Consider the following 27143-nt stretch of genomic DNA (forward strand, 5'->3'; position numbering starts at 1 on the left):
TACAAGTCGTAAACAATTTCGTAGGTTGGTGCTCTATTCATATTTTGATACTTTAAGTACTAGTTCTAACATTTCCCTATAACTTTGATTAAGTACGTGAATTTATTAATACCTGAATCTCATAAACAGGACAAGTGTGTAAAAAAAGGGATAAACTAGAAGTTCTGGAAAATATCAATAAAATCAAAACATTGGAACGTATAAACTTATGTGTTTGTCGTTAATTGACTGTACTTTAAATAGTGGTAGAAATTATGGTAGCTAACTTTGAGTGCAAGTCAACGTATAGGTATTTTACTCATTTCCTTAGGTACCTTACGTGTGCACAGAAAATCGCCAAGGCGTGAAGGGATAAGTTCGCCTTTGTATTGCCTATCCTGTTCCATAAATTTGTGTTTTGTGTTTTGTACAATAAAGAGTTTATACATACATACATACATAAAATCAAAAATATTTTCTAGTATCAACTACTAATATGTTGCATAAAATTTATTGTCATATTTTACTTTCGCATAGCAAACCTTGGCAGAATCATCATTTCACAGAATTACTTTTTGCATAAGTTTCTTGGCATACTGTTGTTTCGCACAATTTTGTAAAGCTGAATAATGCAATGGCATAATGTCAATTAGAAAAATAATCCTATAATCGAATAATTGTTTTGCCAAAAATTGCGTCGCATAATATTTACTTGGCATAGTGTCTTTTCGCACAATTTCCTTAGGCAGAATAATTCATTGGCATAGTGTTGATGAGAATAATATTTTCCGTACCCTACTCCACCAATGAACACTTACTCCAACAGTTCCTATTGAGCAGGGGTCGCAGTTCTAACCTAACCTAACCTACACTTCTGGCAGCAATTCCTTTTGTGTAGGGGTCGCAGTTCTAACCTAACCTAACCTACAGTTCTGGAAGCAGTTTCTTTTGTGTAGGGGTCGCACTTCTAACCTAACCTACAGTTCTGGAAGCAGTTCCTTTTGTGTAGGGGTCGCAGTTCTAACCTAACCTAACCTGTAGTTCTGGAAGCAGTTTATTTTGAGTAGGGGTCGCAGTTCTAACCTAACCTAACCTACAGTTCTGGAAACAGTTCCTTTTGTGTAGGGGTCGCAGTTCTAACCTAACCTAACCTACAGTTCTGGCAACAATTTATTTTGTGTAGGGGCCGCAGTTCTAACCTAACCTAACTTACAGTTCGGGCAATAATTTCTTTTGTGTTGGGGTCGCAGTTCTAACCTAACCTAACCTATAGTTCTGGCAGCAATTCCTTTTATGTAGGGGTCGCCGTTCTAACCTAACCTAACCTGTAGTTCTGGCAGTAATTCCTTTTATGTAGGGGTCGCAGTTCTAACCTAACCTAACCTATAGTTCTGGAAGCAGTTTCTTTTGAGTAGGGGTCGCAGTTCTAACCTAACCTAACCTACAGTTCTGGAAGCAGTACCTTTTGTGTAGGGGTCGCAGTTCTAACCTAACTTAACCTACAGTTCTGACAAAAAAATATTTTGTGTAGGGGTCGCAGTTCTAACCTAACCTAACTTACAGTTCTGGCAATAATCTATTTTGTGTAGGGGTCGCAGTTCTAACTTAACCTAACCTAGAGTTCTGGCAGCAATTCCTTTTATGTAGGGGTCGCCGTTCTAACCTAACCTAACCTGTAGTTCTGGCAGCAATTCCTTTTATGTAGGGGTCGCAGTTCTAACCTAACCTAACCTACAGTTCTGGAAGCAGTTTCTTTTGAGTAGGGGTCGCAGTTCTAACCTAACATAACCTACAGTTCTGGAAGCAGTTCCTTTTGTGTTGGGGTCGCAGTTCTAGCCTAACCTAACCTACACTTCTGGAAGCAGTTCCTTTTGTGTAGGGGTCGCAGTTCTAACCTAAACTAACCTACAGTTCTGGCACAATTTATTTTGTGTAGGGGTCGCAGTTCTAACCTAACCTATAGTTCTGGCAGCAATTCCTTTTCTGTAGGGGTCGCAGTTCTAACCTAACCTATCCTGTATTTCTGGCAGCAATTCCTTTTGTGTAGGTTCAGTTAGCGACATGAGTGTTATTCTGCGAAATTCAAGTCTGCAATATGAGCAATATGCCATAAGAAAATCGGTGGAATGTAATTTATGTTACATACAATTCTGCGTATGTAAAATCGACAATATTAGTATTCTGCTATTCAAAATTCTGCCAAATGAATGTTATGCGACATGACAATTATGCTAATTATACAATTATGCAAAAGTATCATTCGGTTAAAAATGTTTCTGCGAAACATGCTATGCGAAGTGTATTTCGGACAATCGATATTATGCAAGATAAAGGGAAGCCAACTACAATTCCTACTACACGAAGTGTGACCAGCCCAAGATTTTTTGAATTTCCCGCCAAAAAATTGTGTAATATTTCAGTAGCCAGACTCTACTTATTGATGAGTGTTAATATTAGTTTCCTTTAAATGTCGTAATCAACATAAAAACCTACTGTTAATGTAAAAATATGAAAAATATACATATTTCATATGTTATTACTTATTACTTACCTCTTCATCATTATAAGACGTTTATTTTTTAATATTGAATATTGAAAAACCGTTCTTAATAAGTTGTCTGAATGGAACGGAATAGCTGCCTAAACGCCAAACGCCTGTCAAAGAAGAGGCGTATTTCTTACTGCAAGCATTTTTTAAGTTTCCAAAGGCAACATTCGATATTGGTTTTATAAATATACGATACACAAATAATCGTAAATAACGATACTTGGGTAATAATAATACAACGTTTTATATTTACAATTGTTTATGTCTTATAGAACATGTATATGAAAAAAAAACTTTCATTAAAGTGGGTTCAATAGTCGAATAAAAGCTAGAAAAAAACACCTCTTCATAATGTCAAAAAATTTCACTGCGAAAGATCGAACTTACAACGACTTTGTTTTCCAATCTTATGTTTTCAACAAGTTGCTTATAAAATGAGTGAATCAGAGTTTGAAATTGATTTAACACCGCCATACATTTGTGAGAAGGCTGCAATTGCAAATGAGAGTGCTTTGCCTGAAAAACTAAAAATAAGTAAGTTTAGAATTCCTTACTTGTTGTTTTTCTTATTTTTTCGCATCTGTATTAAAAAACGTCGTTCGATACACGTGCGGAAATGTCATTCTTAACTTGTCCCGAGTCTTGGTATATCTCGGTACTCGTGAAGTAATGACATACTTTCCGCCCTAGCATCGAAATCTACTATTATAGAAAAAATAAGATAAAAATGTAAAATAAAATAGGATCGGAAAGATGAGTTAGAGGGCGTATGGGACCGATAAATTCTTAATAGGAAACGCCCTTAGGGCAAGGAAAAAGCATTTGCCGAATTTCGAAAGGGTACACATACATACAGAAAAAGAAACGACATTTTTTTACAGTTGAGATTAGGTTCAGGGGAGTCCCACAAGAAGGTAAATGAGGGTTTTGTAATTTCCGACGTCATGGGACCATCATCGCGAGCGCACTCTACAATTAACTTAAACCGAAAAAGGAACCATTGAGAAAATTATCTATCATCTCATCTACCATCATAATAAAATAAGTTAGGTATTCGTTTTTTCTATCCGTCGGAATAATATCGGATCCAGCTTTAAGGTCAGGATGGTGTCACATGGTCAAATTCTAGTTTTTATTTTTTCGCTATATAACTTGAAATTTATTTATTGTAGTCCCATGTCCCCCTTGACCCTGGGGCCTCCTGGATCCGCCTGTACTTTTAACCATAATACTGTTATTTTTTTCTGACTAATTTCTGTAACGCTCTCTAAATTTTAATGCGTCTGTGGTAAGCCAGAAATAGTCAATTTTATTTTAGTGCCTCCATAGGTATTTACAAACTCATTTATATCGTTCCTTAATGTTTTAGTAGCGTGTTACCAAAACGACTTCTAATCCACTTATTCTGGAAATTTCTAGGCACTTAAATTGAATTAAAAAAAATTACGTACCCCTTACTCCGGACGCACTATTCATAATTTCTAATCAATTATGGTTTTGATAAATTGATATGATACGATTACTCGCTCTTATTGACAGCAATAAGAGCGAGTAATCGTATCATACCAATATCAAAACCATGCACTGTACGCGAGATGCACTGCTGCTGCTATCGAGTCTTTCGCAACATAACAAACACATACCTATTAATTTTAAAAATGAAACTTAGAATCGACTTCCGAGTAAATTACACTCAATATTTTGATGCAGAAGCGTGACCACGACCTTGCCAGTACGAAAACTGGAACGATCCGGCGGGCGATAAACAAAACAACACCGCTTGACCACATGCATGCAGACGTGACCGTGCTTTGTAAGTTTACTCGTCTACTCGTACAGTCAGCAGAAGAAGTTACAAAGTGAAGCGGTGTTACTTTTTGGACGCCTATATCCGCACCGCAGGTCCAACGCCGAAGACGGATTAATTGGTCACAGAGCAACATAGACCTAAGTACGTGCATATGCATAAAGTTCAATTTCAGCTTTGACACTTCGGTGACGTGGCGTCCGAGTGACAGCGTTTGTGTTTGACACGGCGTCGAAAAGGTTAAAATGAACTGAATGTACTGTCAGCAGCAGAAGTTATAAAGCGAGCCAGTTACAAATGAGCTCAACATCAAGAGGTGATATTGAGAGAATAAGAGCAGTAGGTAATTGTAATTTTGAACACGACACCCGCTTAGATACACAAGTTTTGATGACTGTATTCATAGCTTGAATATTTAATATAATTGTTATTTATACCTAATTGTTTGTCCATATTTCGGGGACAATTGCGGTCATGTCACAGGATTTGCTAAAAGTATGTCCCGATCACCATCTTGCATAATATGTACTTATGAATAACATAATAAATCAATGTTTAACCTAAACTCTTTAAACACTCTACAAATCCCAAACTTAAAATAACGTACTCGAGAGGTAACATAATTAGTATAATTACACATTATTAACATAGTTAGAAAGTAATCAAAATGAAACACGAGATTGCCCTTACATAGATAAATTACAAAAATCACCAACAATCCTAATCTAATGGCAACTTACCTATTCTGTCCTCGGCCACTCCATTTATATTCATCCCAAGTAAGCTCTTGAGCTTATGGCTCCCTAAGGTTTGATTTTCATACGTATTGTGATCCAAGAACCCGGACAGTAACTTTTTGGCTAACAATACGTTTAGCAACTTGGGACACTAACTCACTCGACCGTATTTGCACACTTTATTACTGCTTTGAGTCTTATTGTTCTGAATACTCACAAAATTACAACGTGAAAATTCAATTGAAATAAGCAGAGATTAAATCAGCTAATCTTATAAGGTCCACTTGCACCATTCACTAACCTAGGGTTAACCAGTTAAACCTGGAGTTACCATGGTTACCAGTATTCAATTCGACACTGGGTTAACGGTTTAACCGGTTAACCCCGGATTAGTGGGATAGTGGAAGTGGCGCTAATAATATTATCAAGACCGCGATCATAACGACAACTCCAAAATAAACATAACAGGTGCGATCTCAATTAAGAACGTTTATTTTTGTTAAAATAATGTACCTACCTACCTACTTACGAAAATCATCAGACTGTATTCCATTAGAAATCTACGGAGAAAATAGTTTGTTCCATAAAAGTAGGAATGTTTTCTATTCCATCCTAAAATCGTGAATGGTATTTGGACACATACGCGTGCAATGTTATGCGCCTAACGCGCCACACCATGTCAATTTCATAGTAGTTAGTAAGTATGTTGAACGTGACCTGAACTTAGATTAAGAATAACATTTCCATGAATGAAGATTGTCTGGTATTGTACTTAGTTTTGTGTAGCACTAACACTTACAGAATTTTGTTTTTGTTGAATAAAGAATTTTGTTTTTTTTTTTTTAATTTTATCAATATAAATCAACCAAATTGCATCAACCAGAGTTGACGGACTGACTAATGTTAATCAGCAGTCAACTAAGAGACCTCCCTCACAATAAAATTTAGCGAACCCTTTAACGGTGACAGGCGGTTTGATGCAACCGACCCTAAGTGATGGAGGTAAAATCCTTTTATTTAAATAAATTCCCTGTGTCATACATAATTAAGCTACAACAGCGGATGAGACTACACGTCAAAAGTATCCACTCTCTTTATAGCTTTACATAAATGTATGTCTCAATTATGTAAAACAATTAAAGTGATTGTCGACTTCAAATGGGTCAATCGCGGACGGTCTAGAACGCAAAATGACTACAGTAATATTTTGTCTATATCGCTATTAGTCTACATCGCAAACGGTCTAGAACGCAAAATGCCCACTTTTTATATCACCAGATTTTACATAGGTAGGTTAGGTTCTCTAGGTATCTTCAAATGGCCGAAGGCCAAACAGCACAGAATAGGAGCCCCGCGGAAGCGGGGCTCCATCGACATCGTTATAAAGTTAAGATAAAACGGAAAAAATAATGTGGGCATTTTGCGTTCTAGACCGTTTGCGATGTAGACTAATAGCGATATAGACAAAATATTACACTTGTCATTTTGCGTTCTAGACCATCCGCGAATAACCCCTTCAAATATTTGACATACATATGTATAGGTTATGTTTACACTTTTACGTTTTACGCCTATGTAATAAGGCAAAAAATGTAAAGTGTCATTCTATGGAACTTGCTAACTATGTAAACGAACCGCCATATTGAAATTGTCTCTGAACAATTAAAGATATCCCTATTTATGAAATAACTAGGGAGAGAATTATTTATATTTTGGCTCGTTGTTCTACCTACTAATACTGTTGATATAAAAACCGGCCAAGTGCGAGTCGACCTAGCGCACGAAGGGTACCGTACCATATACGCAAAAAACGGCAATAAATCACGTTTATTGTAAGGGAGGGCTCACTTAAATATTTATTATATTCTGCTTTTAGTATTTGTTGTTATAGCGGCAACAGAAATACATCAAATACATCTGTGAAATGTCAACTGCCTAGCTATCACGGTTCATGAGATACAGCCTGGTGACAGACATACGGATAGACGGACGGATAGCGGAGTCTAAGTAATAGGGTCCCGTTTTTACCCTTTGGGTACGGAACCCTAAAAACAATGTATGTACCTCCTGGATAGATACACTTAGTAGGAATAGTGGTAGGAACATTACTCATGCATTTACTAGACTAGTACAATAATTACCCATAATGACTTCCTAGATACATAAACCGTCATGAATAGGCAATTGACAAATTATCGCTTCACCGTGTCACAAAGACAGTTGCTCTATTGTGTTCAATACGCAAAGGACAAGTGGAATTTAGAGATCGAATATTATTAATTTATCTTGAAATTTTAGTACTTCACAAATATGTTGGTTTTTATCTATATTAGTAGAGCCATCTAAATAAATAAATGTTATTTAGAATAGAATAGAATAGAAATACATTTATTTATGACAAACAAACACAGATGACAAAAACATGTTGACAAATATACAATGTATAACATTTAGTGAAAAATGCCATAAAAGGGTCACAACTCAGCATGTTGCTGGCAAAGCCAGCGCTGTTACGAGTATAAAAGTTCTAAAAACGTTGAATAAGATTTTTACCGTGCATATTGTTGATAATTTTGACAATCTCACGAGCGGTTCAAGAACTTGCATGCGATTTTCGTTACATTTCGGTATTTGGTCGAATGACATTTAGCAATATATCGAATATTGCATGCAAGTTATTGAACAGTCTAAATGGGTTTTGACGCTAAACCGTGAATACTATTAGGCTTATAGTCCGGCAAAAATTTTTAGAAAATTATTAAGGGCGCCACTTCCAACGTAACTGTCACATTTTTGATGTAAAATGCATTGATTAAACATGGCAACAATTTAGTATGTTTTTTTTAGTTCAATTTTATTTAATTTCTACTATTTTATGTCGCACTATACGACAGCTCGAAAGGATAAGTACTTGCCCCTTTCAATAATAATGGTTTACGATAGTCTAAGCCATTAAAAAAGGGAAGTCCTTAGGTACATTGCTGCTAAATACAAGAAAAATAAAACATGAAAGGCTATTTAAGCAGTTTTTATAAAGAAAAACAACGCAAGTCATGGTCTGGAATGGCAGTGAACACGCATTTTTGGCGGGAAAGTTGTCGATTGCACAGATCACATAATAACTTTCCATAACAGATACACCATTCCATTTGGACCTATTCCATTTGGAATTTCATTCAGAAATCTTTATGCTTTAGCACTTTCTCCCTTCGAAGAAAAATTAAACAATTTTATACAGGCATCAAATAATTCAAAACATAAACTAGAATATAAAAAAAAATATATTAAAAAGCAACATAGTCACATATAAATAAAGCTACTTAAAAATATGTGCTTATGTTAATAGAATTTTACAAAGATTTACATCGCTTTGAGACAGGAAATAAACCTTTACCAAATGCATACCTACATAGTTGCCGTGAATATACGCTTTTTACTTTTATGACTTTGTTTTTGCTTTTAAGTCTTAAAGTACGATCTTGGTCCTTGGCTTTTTAATGGCATATCTGCTTTAATATTATGTAGTCTGTGCCAGCGTTTGTTGCGATGCCTCCCCAATTGACAGTCGATAAGCTGTACAATAGGGAAGTTATCGCTGCTAGGGCTGCTAATTTCATATAGGTAAAGATAACAGAATATATATATATATATATATAATAAGATAACAATACCTCATAACACAGGAATGTAATTTATGTAGTATGGTGATATTTTTACTTTTTTTGCTTTTTTGCGTGTAAAATTAATATAATGTTTCTTTTGGGGTTGGAAAGATACGCCAAGTCTTGGTTTTAAAATAAGAAGAAAAAGCAATTTCCACCCTATGTAAAATGTTTACCCCAAAAAGAATTCAACTAACAATGGCCTCAGTTGTTCTTTGATAAAGGTATGCATAGTTAATTTTATTGTAAGTGATACAATATTACAATAAACGACAACAATGAGTCAAGTCAACCCTGGCTGGTTAGCAGTCCATTACCGAGGTCGCGCCATACATATTTTATGGCTGAAATCGCTCACGGACGCCCCGTGCACCCGAGTCGCGCGCTCAATAATGTACGCTGACGCAATAAAAACGGGACACAATCCAAAAAAAATCAGACAATGTTCTCCAATTTTATTGTCCTGGTGTGTATTCGAACGTAGAGGAATGATAAGTACGAAGTACGAGTATCTAATATTAATATGTTTTGTCGTACTTAGAACGTATGTATTTAGAAATTCAAGACTTAGTTTTTAGAGTTTGGTATGTGAAAGAGGCTACTATGTAGGTACATAAGTTACATAATCTTTAATTGGGCATAGTCCAAGTAATACAGTAAAATTATAAATTTTGCGTTTGCGTCAAATCCAGTAGTTCTGATTTTTTGCAGACTTGTTTATGATGTTGGCCCAATGAATAATCCAAGTTTGTGACCTCGAGCGCCGAACGCAACTTTGTCAAAAATCGAATAAACCGCAACTTCCTAGGGGGTTTTTAAAGTAGACTAAATTTGCTACAATAAGACACTAGAATTGTCTCTGTACATCTAATATTTTCCGAGATAAAGCCTTTCAAAATGTATAATGGTATACACTTTTGTTGCCGGTTGGCACAATTGTTTCTAAGGTCAATCAAAGCTGATTTGGCCCGGTAGCCACAAGATCGTACCCCCCCCCCCCCCCCCCCCCCAAAACAGGGTTGACAAAGTTGCGTTCGGCGCTCGAAGTCACAAACTTGGATTATTCATTGGGCCAACATCATTAACAAGTCTGCAAAAAATCAGAACTACCGGATTTGACGCAAAAGAGCCAGCTTACAAAATTCGACAAAGTTACTGGATAAAAGTGCTTTTGGCCGGTTTTTCTTCAACTTGTTTATTGTTAGAAAGACTTGCAAATAAATAATATGGTAATTGTGACGATTGCGAATTGAAATTTTATTATTGTGCACGAAATAAATAAAGTAAGCTCCATTACAAAAATAAAAAGCCGAAACATTCGTGAGAAATAAAGTATTCCTAGCAATATGACACTAAGTAGCACTTACAACTTAATAACAAAGACGAGGGTGTCAGTGCTTCTGAATTATCGTCAACATTAAATTAGGTTACCTAAAAACAAGCTCACTCAAAAAACACTTTAGAAATAAACAACAAAACATCACGTCATAAGGTTTCATGTCAGTCGATAACTTGGCTATTTCAAGCCCTACAAAGTTTGTATGGGCATTAGACGTGCGCGCCGCCGCGGCGCGCCGCCGCCATAAGGAGTCAGCGCGCCGCCGCCGCCGCCGGTAGTTTAAAATTCGCGCCGAAACAAAACCCGCAAGAGGGTACAAATTTAAAATCAATGGATATAAAGCGCGTGCAACGTGCCTAGCTTTAGCGTTCCGACTGTTCCGTTTTTTTTTAATTCAATGCTTGATTTATTTTAACCCTTAAATCGATAACGTCCACTATACTGGACATCCCAAGAAAAAAATTCTGCACCAAATATTAAAGCATAGCGTTACTTTCCCCTGGTAGCGTACTTACACTACCAGGAAACTACGACTACTACTACTACTACTTGAATGATATGATATTTTTAAGTAAGTAAGAAAATATTGGGAACCAGTGTGAACCTAATTTTTTTGTCAAAGTCCTACAGAACGCAGAACTTGCAAGGAAGCATCCGACAGACTGACATTTTTCCCTTTTTTAATTTTTTTTATATGACAGTATTAAGCAGCGTTAAAACGTGTAATAGGTTACTAACTGGTCTGTTTTTTACGTGGCGATATGATTTACATAAAAATGTTTCGTGTTTATGGGTAAAAACAAGTGTAAAAAGTGTAATGTCCAGTATTTTGCCCGTTGTCGATTACACGGCACTTTTGCTAAGTCCAATATGTTGGACGTTGCCAAGTATGCGAAGAGTAAAATTATTAAATTTTCTGGTAGTTTTTGTGGTAAATAAATTAAATAGAGGGATGTTAGGTGTTTCAAAACGTTCTAAAAAGTCATTACTTGCGGTAATACAACGTAATGAACCAAATAGATAAAAAAAAAAATTATGGATTTTTATTCCTGTAGATGTTTTTATGGATTTTTTTGTCCTGTGTGTGTGTGTGTGGATTTGTTTTCATCAAGATGTAACCCATTGGGCTACTTTCTATTATTTATTTTTAGAAACCTCGGTATCCAAAATGAACCTAAAAGGAACATTTTAGATCCCTTGGTCACGGAACCAAAATGTACCCTCCCCAAATATATATATATAAATACCCCCTTATAAATACATATAATAAACCCCCCCTTAATAATTACCCCTATAATTTGGCCTTGTCGTGATCTTCTAGCTAGCAGTTAGGACCCCATCGAAGTGAACCGCGGAAACCTAGATTCTTTAATGAGTAAAGCTAAATTTTGGACTCTGTTTTTAGATATTATTACCTACCTAGATTTTAATTAAAGAATATTTAATATACTTACTAAAATAATTTATGACGTAGCTAAGAAATAGAATGAAACCTTTTTATTTAATTATAAGAATAGAAAATACTACTAGTTTTATGGCGTAATGTAAGTGTCATCAAAAGAACCAAAACAAGAATGATATTGAAGATATATGCAGCATATACGATAATTGATAATATAAATATAAAAATATTTGTTGATAAAATCCTGCTACGCCTATTAAGTCCCCGGGATAACATAGAAGTAGCACTCCTGAGGTAAGCTCATTTACTCCCTAGGATTTTAAGGATAATTACAGTTAACTATCAACTTCTAAGCGATGTGTGGACTTATTCACACGTGCTACTCCGTATGCCCGATGCAAGTCAGGGAACTCTTAGTCCGATTACAAAATCAATCGAAACACCTAGCCTACCATTTTAGCCGGAAGGGCTATGACCAACACTTCGTAAGATAAGCGCACCTAGATGATGATGAAAAGAAGTGTCAAAGTATCCATCAGTCATCAAAATTACTAATCTTTTTTACATTCAAAAGCTAAGGATACGAATCCTTTAATCCCATTTCCCAGAGCTAAGAGTATAAACAGTAAATCTGATTTTTAGAGGTATAAACGAAGTACTAAGTTTATTTGTTAAAAATTAAACTTTATAAGACTAAGAATATCAAGACGAGTAGATATATTTAGCTCGAAACATCCTCTGGATTACTTCTGCCTGCCAAAGGGTCCCTAAAACAAACCATTCTTCGATTTTCTATCTCAGAAAGGTCTGTGTTCCTAAACCCAGCTTGATATTAAAGAATTTGTTTTGTAAATACCTTGGAAACCTGATTACAATACCCAGTACTTCGTTTCTACTCCAGAAGACCAGAATTGTGATAGATAAAATTAATATAATATCTTTTTACCCAGATAAATTAGAACACTAAGAAATTAAGACAATTAATCACCTTACCGCACGACTTCTAAAGTAATGATACCATATTTGAAGCCCGTACTGTGAAATATATATCAACCATATAAATTTTATAGACCAGAACTAAAAGGAACCCTAGTAGATAACAAATTGAGTGTGTGCTTCTACCCTATCCCTACCCGTTGTCCCTAATCTAGTACATTCAAAGCATAGTTCGTTCTTACCATCGACCTAATGCTTTGTAATATACGCAAGTGTGGTCCCTACGAGAAGCTGTCAAGTTCGGCAGGCGAAACCGAGAAGGCAACCTACAGGCCAGTGTAGTGTGTAGCTCCCCCTTCTGTGCTCGCAAGCTAGGATACAGAAAGTAAGCCGGCCCTATTCCATGTATATAATAGGATCAGTACCCTAGCACACACATATACCAATCACAAGAGAAACTCTGCCATGTCCTAAACCATGAGTAAATGATATCAATCATGACAGAATCCCATCCTGCAACCAGCACAAGCACGCACCAGAGCACCGAAATAGATAAATGTATTTCATAGGAGACCTAGTCTCAATTACTGTCGACTTCAGTGGGCCCAGATTACTCCGGATGGCGCACACGTGACGCCCCCACATCCATCTAAACAGCTGGACTTTGAGACCAGTGAGATGCTCATCCCTTGTGCAAATATAAAAGGGAATGCCAAGCTCTCTCACACTTGGAACAAAGACCCCTAACCATTCAATCCTTTGACACCGTTAGGCGGAGTGAATGCTTAGCTGGACAAACTGTCAGTCCAAACAATGATCTGGCTTTAAAAATAGCAAAAAGTCTCTTTAGAAAGGTATGAGAATATCTAAGTTTACTTTTACAAAAGAACCCCACACAAAATAAAACAAAACCATGAAATTCCCTCAAACACTGCCATTCCGAATCCATGCTTTGTAACGGTGTTGTACCCCCAAAGCTGAATCCAGAACCACAGTATAGAAAACTTCATGATAAAACCCACACACAAAGAAAGCAAAGAAACTCCGCCAAAGTCCTAACTTAATTCCACAAAGATAGCTATTATCTTCGAACAATTAAGCTCAGACGCACAATCTCCAAGCTTAAATTTACTAGGATAATTCCAGGTAAACCCAAACACAGAAAAAGTAGCAGAGAAACTTCACCCACCAGCGTTATGTACGCCCAAAGCCAGGGACATTGCTAGCCAAAGATTAGAGAATGAATAAGTCCGTAAGCAAGGCCCGCTCAGCCTTATATAATATCCAAATGGCGACAAACGTTTCAACGCTTCAAGAAGAAGAGTCATATATCCCCGTTTGTTTACTATTCGAAAGTGCTTATTCCCTGCATATTAATACTCATAATCGTTTAATGTTAGCAAGGTGGAGGCTATCAATGCAGTCATAAAAATAGCGACATGATCCTCTTAGAAGTAAAGATCTTAAATCCTTGTTTGTTTACTAAGTCATATGTCCCACTCATTAAGGCTCATAATCTGCCGAACCCAGCGGAACCATACCCGAACAATACGATCATAAAACTGGCGACAGTATTCGAAATTCAAATATTTAAATCCTATTTTGTTTACATAAGCCTTATGTCCTACACTTTAACGTTCATAATCTATTAATGCTGATGAAGCTATTTTTCAACGATACCTACGCACACTAAAGCAACCAAAAGTATGTTTGAGTTAACATCTTTCCCTTTATGATTCCAAATATTGCGTCCGTACTGAGGTATTTCATGTTTATTTTTATAATAATGTATTAAACATATAATAGAAGTTAATTATTTAATCATTGTAACCTTTTATCTACCTCACGCTTTTTGAATTTTGCGGTTTAAAACGATATCAGAACGTCACCGCGCCTATACCTGTCAAAGTCAATGTAAACAACCTTACAATATTTGTTTTCCTAAGCAAATTCTTGTTATTATTTTGTTTTTACTAAGTTAATTAGCAATTAATTTAATCGTGGATACATATGATAAAGACTAGACTATGAAATCAAGTGCATCGAGTTACCATCGTTTAGATCTTTCAATGAAAATCAAGAACGTAAACCCACGACCGGCAAGGAAGCTCCCGGAAGCTTTCCTTCACCGCTAAAATGTAAGTTTTTATTGATAAATGAGCTTAATATTACGTAATAGGCATATGGCCAGTCACAAAGAGACAGACCCGATTTCATTTGAGAAATTTATTACGAAAATTTTGATAAAAGTGCATGCATTATTGTAAAAACCATTGCTCATATGTTACTGCTTCCTAGGATACCCCGCTAAGTTAGATTTAATGTGAAATAAATGACGTCAATGACTAGTAAAATTTTACCACCTTTTTACACAATTTTACGAGCTATAAAGTTATTGCAAAAATATATAAATAATAGGTTTTACTTACTTAAATTCATTACATAAGTTGACATCAGTAAGTGTATTTCTAATTAAAAATTAAAATTTATTTAAAAAAACATGAATAGGACTAAAACACCCTTATGCACATACAGTAGGTACTCTATACTCGGCGTGTCCAAAATACTGGACGTCTTTTCATTACGCGGCGTATCTTTTTATTTACACCGATCATAGCAACGTCCAACATACTTGACATATGTTTTTTTCAACATTATAATTAGATATTTTTTATATACCAAAAAAACGATGTAACACAGTTTTTTTTGAGATTTTTTCCCTTGTTGATTTAGAGTTAATCTTGGTTTTTCATTATACGTATATTGAAAAGTTGAAAATCCCACGCCGCCGGCGTTACGCCGCCGCCATGGATTTTTTCGTGGCGCGCCGCCGCCCGATTTTTTTCTACCGGCGCGCACGTCTAATGGGCATGAGCGGAAAAACCGAGCAATACGAGTTATTATGGGGTTTTCGAAGTACACCCTCTTGGGGCAGGCAATCGATGTCAACGCACCAAGGCACAGAATAAATAATAGCACTAGGTACAGAAGACTCACTCTCTAACAAAACGCGTCTGTTACGATCAGGACAGATATGGCCGCTAGGTGGCGACAGCGCCACGCGCGGCTTATGGCTAGCCACCAAAATTGGTCTGGAACGGATGTACCTGTAGCAAAGCGACGAAATCGCGGAGTGAGCCACGCCTGACCAAGGTTAGCTAGCCGAGCTACTAAATGCAAGTAGCAAAATGTATGAAGTCGTATTAAACACTAACCAAAGTGTAGATTAGTCCCTTACTTTAACTGTCCTGCCGAGTATGTGTTGCATTACTACTACCTGCTACTACTAAGGTCAATGTGGCTAATTCCGTCATACGGGCTATTCCGTCCACTAGCGTTTTTCTCGAACAATATTAATAATTTCGTCGACAAAGCAGCGATTGCTTTTAGTTTCAGCAATCAAAAGCTAATGTTTTTTTCCTACGGAAAAAATCAAAGAAATATACGGAATAGTCCCTATGACGGATTTAGCCACATTAACTTTACATCAACTTTAATGACAAATATTATTTGTTTTTCTTTTAAATAATTATTAATTAAAGATTGGGATTATGAGGAGAGATCGGATAATTTATCGCAAAATTAGTTAAATATTACATTCAATTAAATATGCAGTTCAAAATTGTCAAAAAAATTGTACTTATCATGTTCCATACCAAACATGATACAATTTTTTTAACAATTTTGAACTGCAGTTTTTGAGTATAATCTGGAAATTGTATAAAGATACCTACTGTGTACATAATATGAGTTTAATCATAGTTTAATAAATCTTGTCCTGTTTTGAGATATAAATGATTTTTGATGGTTTTGCAATGATTTGTCCGATCACTGAATTTATGAGGCTTATCTAAATATATTATAGGTACATATTATATTAGATCCTGTTAAATAGGGGTTGCCTCGTTTTAGACTAAATCATTAGTATTACCTGCCTTGTTGGCGGTCTTCTATGTGCTTCAAAAAGGTGATTTCAATTTTGGTAATACCGCGTTACCCGTTCGAGTACCTAATGGATTCGTAGATTGGATACCTTTTTTCTAATAAAAGCCATGACATTGAACGCTGGAAATAAAGTCTGAATTATTAAATCAGTTCAAGTTGGCAGGTTGACATGTAGGCTGATGTATAGGTAATGAATACCAATCGTGGGTGATATAGAAAATATATCATGCAGAATTTCGACTAGGCAATGTACGAGTAGACTCCGATGGGTAGTAAAGTTGTTATGGATGTTGCTTACTGTAATATGGATTCGTATGGATTGTTTTACTTATATTGCCTAGTAAATTACCTACCGTAAAATGGGGTGAGTAGGGATTACGAGGGCATTTGGTTCTGGTTGATGAGGAGGGATGGTAGGGGGGTGATATGGTATTTTTAGACCAGAGTTATCACATTGTTATGTAAATACTTTATTCTCTTGAGAAGTCAAGCTATTGTAATATTGTGTCAATTCTAGCAATTGTCCCATCTCACTGAATTCCTATAGCCCCTAACCCTGACTACGGGGTGAGCTGGGATTTCCTACTATTTTGTGTTTATCGTTGAATCTACGAGTAAATCTTCCAATACATTTATTACTTGATATACCTATTATAGGTGAGTATGAGCACTACTTTATAATAAATACAATTCAAATCTAATCTCAATACCTACTTCAAATATCACGTTCCGGCATAACATAACTTGAAATTTTCTTTAAACTCCTCGAGGTAAATCTACATATGTAGCAGTTTTCCACTTTGTGTCGGAAATCTTTTACAGGGCTAAGATCGTAATAAGGTAGAATTGTGGGTTAAGCTGTAAAGGTCCCTCAAAAACGAGTAAGGCCCACTTGCGCCATCCCTATAGCCCGGGGCTAAACGGTTAAACCGTTAACCCAGTATCAAATTGTACTGGTAACCATAGTAACTCCAGATATAACTGATTAACCCCGGGTTACCGAATAGTGCAAGTGGCCCTAAGTATCGAGATAGAATTCTGCATTGCTTCGTTCTCTTAACTCAAATGATAACAGATGTGAGGGGTTGTCTTTACTAATGTATAAACAGATCGCATATCGATCTATTTGAGAATAAACGACGCAACAAAGCTCTAAACCATATTAATTAACTTCTCGTAGGTAAAAAAGTAACCGCGTATTTTAAGGTAAGTTTCTCATCGCCATCAGCCTACTTATATAAATACGTCCCACAGCTAGGCACCGGTCTGCTCTAAAGGATTTTGGGTAAAGGGGCCCACTGATTAACAGTCCGCCGGACGGTATCGGCCTGTCAGTTGTTAGGAACTGTCAATATTTTGTTCTAACTGACAGGCCGATACCGTCCGGCGGACTGTTAATCACTGGGCCCCTTTACAGTCCCCCACTTTAAGCCAAAGCACAGAAAAGCAACTGATAGTGTCCATGGCACGACATTTACAGCATACGCTCGGAAAATCTCATTCCTAAATACAAACCTTAGCTCGCGGCTGCCAGTGCTTCTTAATGAAAATTAGTTCTCCATAAATTAAACATATCTACACTTGCTATTACTTACTCGTAAAACTCATCCAATATTAATTAGGCAACCTACTCACGTTATTAACTACTCCAAAATCAGTATCTTGAAAGTGAATACGTCTTAGGAGTCACCATAATATATTTACCTAAACCAACTAAAACTATTTACGAAATACAGCCAGTGCAAATATCATACATCTTTGAAGGTTTTCCGAGTACCAACAGCTACATAATTATAACTTTATTACGAAGCTCGAAGGTTTATTACCTGAATTTAGTACACACACACAGTAGCCTCCAAAATATATATGTTGTAAGTCATAAGCTGTAAACACAGTATAAGTAAAGATAAAAACACGTGCGAGTTTTATCGACAAAGCTTACCTTTAAATTTATGAAAGACGCACCTATAAAGTACGGCAGGAAATAATAAATCAATCAATACATTTCCCTCATTATACTCGGCTGAAGGTCGATCACAGATCACTTACCTAATATCCACTACATAGATGTACCGTAAACACGAGCTAATTTCAATGAGACTAGGAAATACATTGCCTGAAAAACCTTTTTGTAGATATTTTTAATGCCACCAAGCAGTTTAGTCTTATTTATCGCCTTGATTCGAGGGATTTATTGAATTTAATGCATGGTCAACGTCATATCTATGATGTTATGTTAGTCATCCGACTACTGTCATGTTATCGAGTCAAATTTGGCTCTTATTTACTCATGTAAATTACAAACATCATTAAAAGATGACTCTAGAGGTTGGGCTGTAGCAGTGTTACACGGCATGCAACTGTGCTTCGCAGCTCGGACCGTACTACATACTTTACTTTTTATGAGCGCATTTGTTTGATAAAAAAGAGTCTTTGTATATTCTACATAGACGATGCGTAGTCTACAATATATAGTCTAAGTTTGAACTATACCAAAATAAACTGTACCTATCGATGACATCAGGTTATCAGTTAGGAATCTAGGGCTTCTGCTTCGAATGAAAAAGTGAAATTATTGGTTTACAATTTTTAGATTGGAAATGCCAAATAAATTAACCGTTTTATAGTTGAAGACTTATATTTCATAAGGTCAAAGTAAGCTTTTATTAAATATTTGATCTGTACTTAAATATTTCTAAGTATTTATGACTTATGAATTATGAATGCCTTTGCCTAACCGTTTGCGCCGTTTACCGTTTACTCGTACTTTTGATATTAATGCTTTAGGTGACTCCCAGAGGCGCTTTACAATCCTCCGATATAATTCTTGCTCTTTCTTTTAGTATACTTAGAAAGGGACAGTATCGTTTGGAGTGGAGTGAAGTAAGGCACATTAGACCGTAAAGAAACGTAAAACGTGACATACGGCACGTTTATTCACTGAAAGTAAGTGAGAAATACTCTGCCAACTGATGGTAGAGGTAATGGCCCTATTTTCCCGCACTAGTGCGTAAAATAGCACTTTTCGTGTGTATGTCAAAAGTTGAAAGGGCCATATGTACTGTAAATCGTTGTACGATACACATGTGAATAGGTAATTCGCAACTCGTGTCGATTTAAAAGCCGGTGTTGCCTAACGTGTGTGCCTTTACCTAAAGACCTTGTTAATATATATAATACTCAAAGAAATGATACACATTTCGTACTTTGATTTGAAAATATTGTTTACTAAGTTACCAAGTGTAGAAAAATAAGAAACAAGTTTAGAAATTGTAATTTATTTATTTAACAGTCTTGTAGCGCCATCGTAGGTGTGAGACTCATATTTTACAGAGTTTACATGGTTTATTCATACAAATGAATACAAATGTACGTGTAGCGTCTACCTGTCTGGGTTTGTTTTGCACCCTAGTAAGTGGATTTATTTATGCTCATACTCCTAACTCTTGCTTAGTAAGTGCCAGTAGCGTAGCGGTAAGAGCGTGCGTCTTTCAATCCGGAGGTCGCGGGTTCAAATACCGGCTCGAACCAATGAGTTTTTCGAAACATATATTGTATATACAATATATCGTTTGATATTTACCAGTCACTTTTCGGTGAAGGAAAACATCGTGAGGAAACCGGACTAATCTCAATAAGGCCCAGTTTCCCCTCTGGGTAGGAAGATAAAATGCTTATGTTATAGTTATGGTGCACAATAAAGAATAACCCCCTTATTCATAAACGCTACAAAACTCAATTAGCTAATAATCGCTTGTCTTTATCTGTCATTTTGACTTATGTATTTGTAAGAAAGGGATAAAACATAATTTAACTAAATCAGGCCCGTAAAGTTTTATGAATAAGGGAGAATTTTTGTTCTTCTTTATGCAAGTAGAATAAAAATGATCACCGTACATAAACAACATGTTCTTAATAGTTATAATTACTTGTTTATTTGTCTCCACCGTAGTTGAATCTAATTCACACTTGGCTCAGTCAATTTTCTCATTTACATAAGTTCCAAGATACAGACTCAAGTCTAGTTTGGGGCTCACCGGACACCATTTGTGTATCTTGCTACTGTAAGTAACTTAGTTATTATCAACAAATGTATACAACTTACAATATCTGTGATACCGAGCTTTGCTAGAAAACATATAAAAACTCACAAATGCGCGTTTTCCCAGAGATAAGACCTAGATAGATCGATTTTTCGGCCCCAAAAACCCCCATATACCAAATTTCATCGAAATCCATGAGCCGTTCCCGAGACCCCCGAATTATATATATTATGTATAAATAAATATACAAGAATTGCTCGTTTAAAGGTATTAATTAGATACATATTTTTGTTAAATTTCATGAAACTACCTTGAGCAAACTATACCAAGAACCTTACCTGTTCAGCTCACCTTCGCAGGTAAACTTCGTGAATAGAACAATGTTTATTCTACTACTTCAGCTTAAAGTACACAATAGATTCTTGGTTACATAAAACTAGCCTTTGTGTAAACTTGGAAATAATAACAAAGTATACATGTTACCCTGCAAGTAACATTCACAAAGTTTTCTCGAGAAACATGTATTGTTAAAATAACAGGAGGTCCATTCAAAAATGAAAACTTGCAAATGGTGGCCACATTATTCCGTTTAAGGGATATAGCAAAATATATAGACTATGTGACAAAGATCAAAAGTTGGGGAATCAGTAGGACAACAATAAAGTAATATACCTACTGATTGGACCACTGGACGCAGGAGGATGCAGTCTTAAGAGCGCCCTCATTAGGGGGATTGTGTTTTCTAATAAACCAATTCACTTCTGTAAAATTCAGTATATAAAAGTTGATATAATTTTTTCACCACACCAGCTCGGAAAGACTTACTTTGCACTTCAAAAACTGATAGCAAAGTTGCATTTTATTCACATGTGAGGCAAAGAAATCAAATGCTAATTTTGAGTTGTTTTCTTATGTTTGCTGGTAGAATTTACTTTTAAATGATGATTTTGGATGATAAATATTTAATAACATTCATTTGGATTTGATTTGGTTTGATTTTGTTTAATATTTTACATTTAATATTTGCTTCGGGTTGGTGTGGTGAAAAATTTTGTTTCACTCGGGGGCAAATTTTGTTTAACCCCCGCAACGCTCATGATTCCATTGTTCGAGCCACTCGCTACGCTCGTGGTTCAATTTTGAAATCTTTGGCTTGCTCGGGTATCAATATTAGCACGAGCGGTTAAACAACAACCTTTGCCCCCTTGTAACACAAATAACTATTTCCACACTGTACATTTTATAAGTAGGACCTTATAGTTTCAGAGTTAAATGGCTGTGACATACGGACGGAAAAACGTACATGACTTATTGTAGTTTATAAGGGTTTTGTTTTTGCCATTTAGTCTACAGAACCCTAAAAATGCGTCATTCCAATATCATCAATCGTATCTGTGATTTTTGCAAATATCGCTAGTTTATATCTTTTATTGTATTTATTATTAATAGATTCTAAAGATAACAAATGGGACACCTAATTTTATCTTATCCGTTACGAAATCATAGTGTGTGGTGGTTTGTGAACCGTTTCGACATCAATTTATACGCTTCTAACGAATTTTGATTGGGATGCATTGTGTTAAATTGGCAATATTGCTAACATCCACAAAAACCAATATTATTTCTATGCGATTCGTTTCAATCACTGCTTCCAATTAATTTTGTGTACAAAAGCTTTATTTTTCAATTATCGACAATTTACTAGCTTGCACAAATGTTGGGTAAAATGGGGTGAGTAGGTGCAAAACTGACATTCAAACCTCAATAACATTTTATTTTTAAATATGCCAACTGAATGGTGTATATAATAAGTGTTCCGGACGTTTGTATTTTAGTTTTTATTTTATTTTGGGTAGTTCCATTTCATAACTTTGACGATAAACAGGAAATCCCACCTCACCCCTTAGTCCCTCGTATTTGGGGTGAGTTGGGTTTTCATACAAAGGTGATTTTGGAAGATTGTTGGATCGATTTTTTTTTATTATGAGTATTAATTACTATACCTCCATTTTAAATTGGAATACATTATTTTTGTAGCAGTAGCCTTAAAATCCCATCTCACCCCCCTTTCATCCCTTCTGTCCCTATTCATAACCCAACTCTCCCCGCGAACCCTACTCACCCCATTTTACGGTAATAGAATTCGAAAAAAAAGTCTGTGAAAACATATTTATATGTCATAGTTTTAAAATATTGGGAAAAAGTACTGACTTTGTATAAGACATGCAAAATATCATTTTGATTGACAGAAAAAAATAGGAATCCCGCATTTGAAATGGAACACTACGGAGTTTTTACTTTCTTATTTTATTAACATTTACTTACGTAAAATATTAACGTAATACATAAACTATAGTCTAGTATATATAAACTTAGGTAAAAAAGGCTATGTAATCTGAATCCAAATTGTATAGAAAATCCATTGAATCGGACAACCGCACAATTTTCTATACAAGTTGAATTCCGAATCACTCACCTGCAATAATATCTTGCACAGCGAAGCATAAAAAAATATCTAACACGATTTTAGGACGAGCCATAAGACTACCTATCAGGGCTTATTTTCATTCTGAGTGGCAATAAATACGGACTTACGAAAATACCATACGTTTTCGTAAGTGAGGCGAAGTCTTTTTTTGACATAGGCTGTAATTGTACTTATTTTGTATGGAGTACGGAACTCTATCTGTCAATCAAATTTTAACGAAATCGGAGGAATTAAAAATTGGGAAAGAAAGTATAAATAGGCCCATTATATGTTTTTGCTCGCTCCGTTGTATAAGATATTATTGTAGGTTGTACCTTTGACATATTATCATAACAGTAAGCCGTGTTTTTGTACAGCTACCTGTTTATCATAACAATCCCCGGCCTTGATATGTTGACGACAGTTGTTATGAGATTTCCAGTGAACCGGGACGTCTGTTCAATTATTATGGGGGCGCGTTCATAATCTTAAAATATTATACTAGTTTGTACAAGTACGAGTATTTTAAAATCATGTTCTCATAATAATTTTCACGCTGCCGATGCCGGTACATTCATGAAAAAAAAGTCATTTACTGTCGCAAAAAACATACAGTAAGTAACAAGTAAAAAAAACCCGGCCAAGTGCGAAAAACGGCAAAAAAATCAGGTTTGTTGTATGGGAGCCCCACTTAAATATTTATTTTATTTTGTTTTTAGTATTTGTTGTTATAGCGGCAACAGAAATACATCATCTGTGAAAATTTCAACTGTATAGCTATCACGGTTCATGAGTTACAGCCAGGTGACAGACAGACGGACATCGGACAGCGGAGTCTTAGTAATAGGGTCCCGTTTTTACCCTTCGGGTACGGAACCCTAAATGGGTTGTTGTAGGTATATAAAAAAATATAAGACGAAACAGGAGCTGAGTTTTAAATATTTTAGGTAAATATACCCGTCTCGCTAACGGAAGCGGCACCTAAAAGTAGTGCGACAAGGACAAGGCGAAAAATCCTGCGAAAAAATCTCAAAAATCGAGGTTTCGTACTCCTCTGTTTCCTCCTCCAAAACTTAACCAATCGTAACCAAATTTGGAAATCTAAATGATTATGAAATTATCTGTGTCGGACCGTTTTGCTTTTTTGGCTAATTGATATCAGTTTTGAATGCCACGCCTCTCATTTTGCGGCATAGTTAATTAGGCCATTTTGGCCATTTTTGAAGGGCTCTAGCGCCTTAAAAAACAAAAATATCAAAAAAAGTAAAACGGTCCGACACAGATATTGACAATATTAATCTGTGTTGAAAAAAACATAGCTCTAGCTTCAAAACCCACGGAGGAAAACGAGGAGTACGTTTGTATGGAGAAATTACCACTCCTGTTGGCTCTTAATGGCACCGTTTAAAATACCGTAAACTTAGATAACTATAGTAACAGGTCTATTCGGATTTCGAGATAATCACAAGATCTTGAGACGATTTAGAGATCAACTAGATCAACATTAGATATCGACTAGATGTGACTTGGATATCTAAGTCGTAACTTGTCGAAATCGTTCAAGAGGACCTCCAGAATCGCGGAAACGTCAAATTTGACATTTCTATCTTACAAAATATCTTTAAATTATCCGTATCGTAACTTGTTGAAGTCTAGTAGGAATCTAATTCATTTTCCGAATCGAGCCGTATGTCCTATAGCTATAAAACAACTATGGACCAGTCTTTAACGTTGATTATTAACGAGCTGTTTTGATATGTAGGTAGGTACTCGTTACATTTATTTTGGAGCATTAGTATATAAATGCTAGTTCTATATTAAGTACTCAAGATATTAGATACTGAAAAATACTTATACATATTTTACTGGATTTTGAATTTGGACCTTAGTTGTAAGTTGTGGACTAAAGTTACCTGAGTTTACGGTACTTATTCGTCGTAGTACATACCAAATTAACATGACTAGCATGGATTCATTTGCGGCACTTGTAAGATTGTAACGTCATACTTTATTCAGAATCCCACGTAAACGTAAAACGTGACCTATCCAACTGTGAGAGACGTATGAACATCGAAGCAAAACGTTTCTCTGGCCCTGTTCTATCAGAAGTGAACGATTATGAATTTTAGAACCTTTGATGTATTATAAAAGGGATCCCTTTGCGATTTCATCAATGCGAGTACATTTAGACCTCGCTTTTCAGGCGCATAATATTAAATTTGTATCTGAAAGGTAAGTGAAAAGTCGATTTTTATTTATAGCCTTGATGACGGAACCTCGTCCTCTCCTAAATTCACTTCGTGTTTTCGAAAAATTAAAATAGATACCTACGGGATATACGTTATAAATTCTTCTAGTGATAATAGTTTGAATTTGTGATATAGCTACACTAATTATTGAACAAGCAAATACGTCTGCGACCGATATTCCAAATTTTATATTAAAGGCAAAAAATTAAAAATGTACGCTTCCGCGTGGCAGGACTTGAACCCGCAACCTCCGCAATCCGTAAATAAATAAAGCTGAAGCGTAATTTTTTCAATTTATTCCTTTAATATAAAATTTGATATAGCTACAGTCTCCATCCATCATATATATTGGAACGGCCAAGGTGTTCAGATCTGAACAAAGGCTCTATTATCAAGACCTCAAAGTGCATGCTCACATATTTTGAAGACCTTGGGCGCTCCGATATATCTGATGGCTACTGTACAACTAGAAAATAAAGTAAACTAGCCATTTTTTAATACAACTTCATCTATTCATAATCAATTTATCAACTATTGTCTTAACATTATAGGGTGGAAAACATTAGGGACACCATGGGGACACCAAAATTAGTGGGTGATTTTTGAATTTCAATGAAATATTCTCCATGAAAAAACGGTTGAGAGAGATTTTATTCTGGTATACCTAAATCAATTACCTATGGAATAAAATAATATTAAATGTAACATTTCGAAATGCCGCCCCGGGCACTTAAATATATTAGTAATAACTTTAGCAGCTTTTCAGATAGGTAGTTAATCGCAACCACTGTAGTTCAATATTATGAGAGCCGACGAACGCTACGTTAACCAACGACTACGGACCGGCTACCTCTTTCCCACGGGGTAATTAGCATCCGACCCAGCAACGAAATTATTTACTCACTTTAAACCACATGGCGAATCGATATAAGTCGGTAGGTATATGTTTGTATGAGAAATGGGTATTTAATAGTTAAATAAATAAATAATTACCTACCGCCCTGGACTACCTCGTAATTAGTTATACCAAAGAGAATTAAGTAATGCATTTTATTACCTTTGGTTATTCTGTCCACATACTGTCTCATCTGAGGAACCTCCTTTGTACACAATTGATATTAATTATGAAACAATAACAATCAGTGTTTTATCTAAAGTTGTTATTGACAAATTTCTTTTATTTGCTACAAAAAAATAACAACGCGAACTAAATAATTTTATATCAGTTAAATCCGTTTTTTCCCTTATGAAGTGCACTTAAGTAACAGCAGTTTATTAAGCAGCTTATTTTTAATAAGAAAAGTAGAAAACCAATTATAAAAATAATCTACACCCGGCAGGTTAAGCAAAATACCGCATACTTTAAGACGCTTAGCTTAACGAACCCAAGAAATTCAAATTACTTACCTTAAGAAGAAAATCCGAGTCAGACCTTAATTGCTTTTACACACTTGAATAGCACTAAAACCTCCAAAAGTCACTCAAAAGAAGTCTTATTACTTTTAAAAGTTTTCAATTTGGATTCACATGTTCGCGGTTGCGATAAATTCTAAATACGAATTGGAACGTAGGGCGGGCGGGGCGACCGGCCAGCCAAGCGACGCGAGTTGGACTGAGCCTGAACACCGTCGGTATACATTTCAGTATTGTCAATTAACGTTTTTACCTGTAGACTGGCATTTTAATGTTCTAGCGCACGTGATTCTCGTGAACTCGTAAATAAATAAAGTTATTACAAAGCGCGACCATGCTTTGTTTTCAGTTTTCACAAAATGTGAAATGAAGTTTTACAAGTGTCGCGGCCTGATTCAAACTTTGAGATACATACTTACGTCAAAAAATTGCTTAATATACCTACAGATGTAGTGCTTAATTGTTTTCCATCGTATTTTCTCGGAAAAGTTCGTATTTGTCATGCTACTTCAGTCAACCTCAGTATTTATTGTACCGAGACTAACTGAAATAGAAAGACACGTTCGTACGTTTCCGTGAAAATACGATGGAAAATAATTATGCACTACATCTGTAC

The 27143-nt window shown here is 35.8% G+C and overlaps 1 protein-coding gene across 1 annotated transcript in view; it reads right to left on the reverse strand.

Moving 5' to 3' along the window:
- Positions 1-26727, reverse strand: part of LOC134796209 (beta-3 adrenergic receptor-like) — a 184710-nt gene extending 157983 nt beyond the window's left edge. The window contains exon 1 of the mRNA XM_063768240.1: positions 26522-26727. The gene's annotated coding sequence lies outside the window, so the exon portion shown is untranslated. The remainder of the gene's footprint in view (positions 1-26521) is intronic.
- Positions 26728-27143: the final 416 nt, after the last annotated feature.

Source organism: Cydia splendana, chromosome 13 (assembly GCF_910591565.1).
Source record: "Cydia splendana chromosome 13, ilCydSple1.2, whole genome shotgun sequence".
Taxonomy (NCBI): Eukaryota; Metazoa; Arthropoda; class Insecta; order Lepidoptera; family Tortricidae; genus Cydia; species Cydia splendana.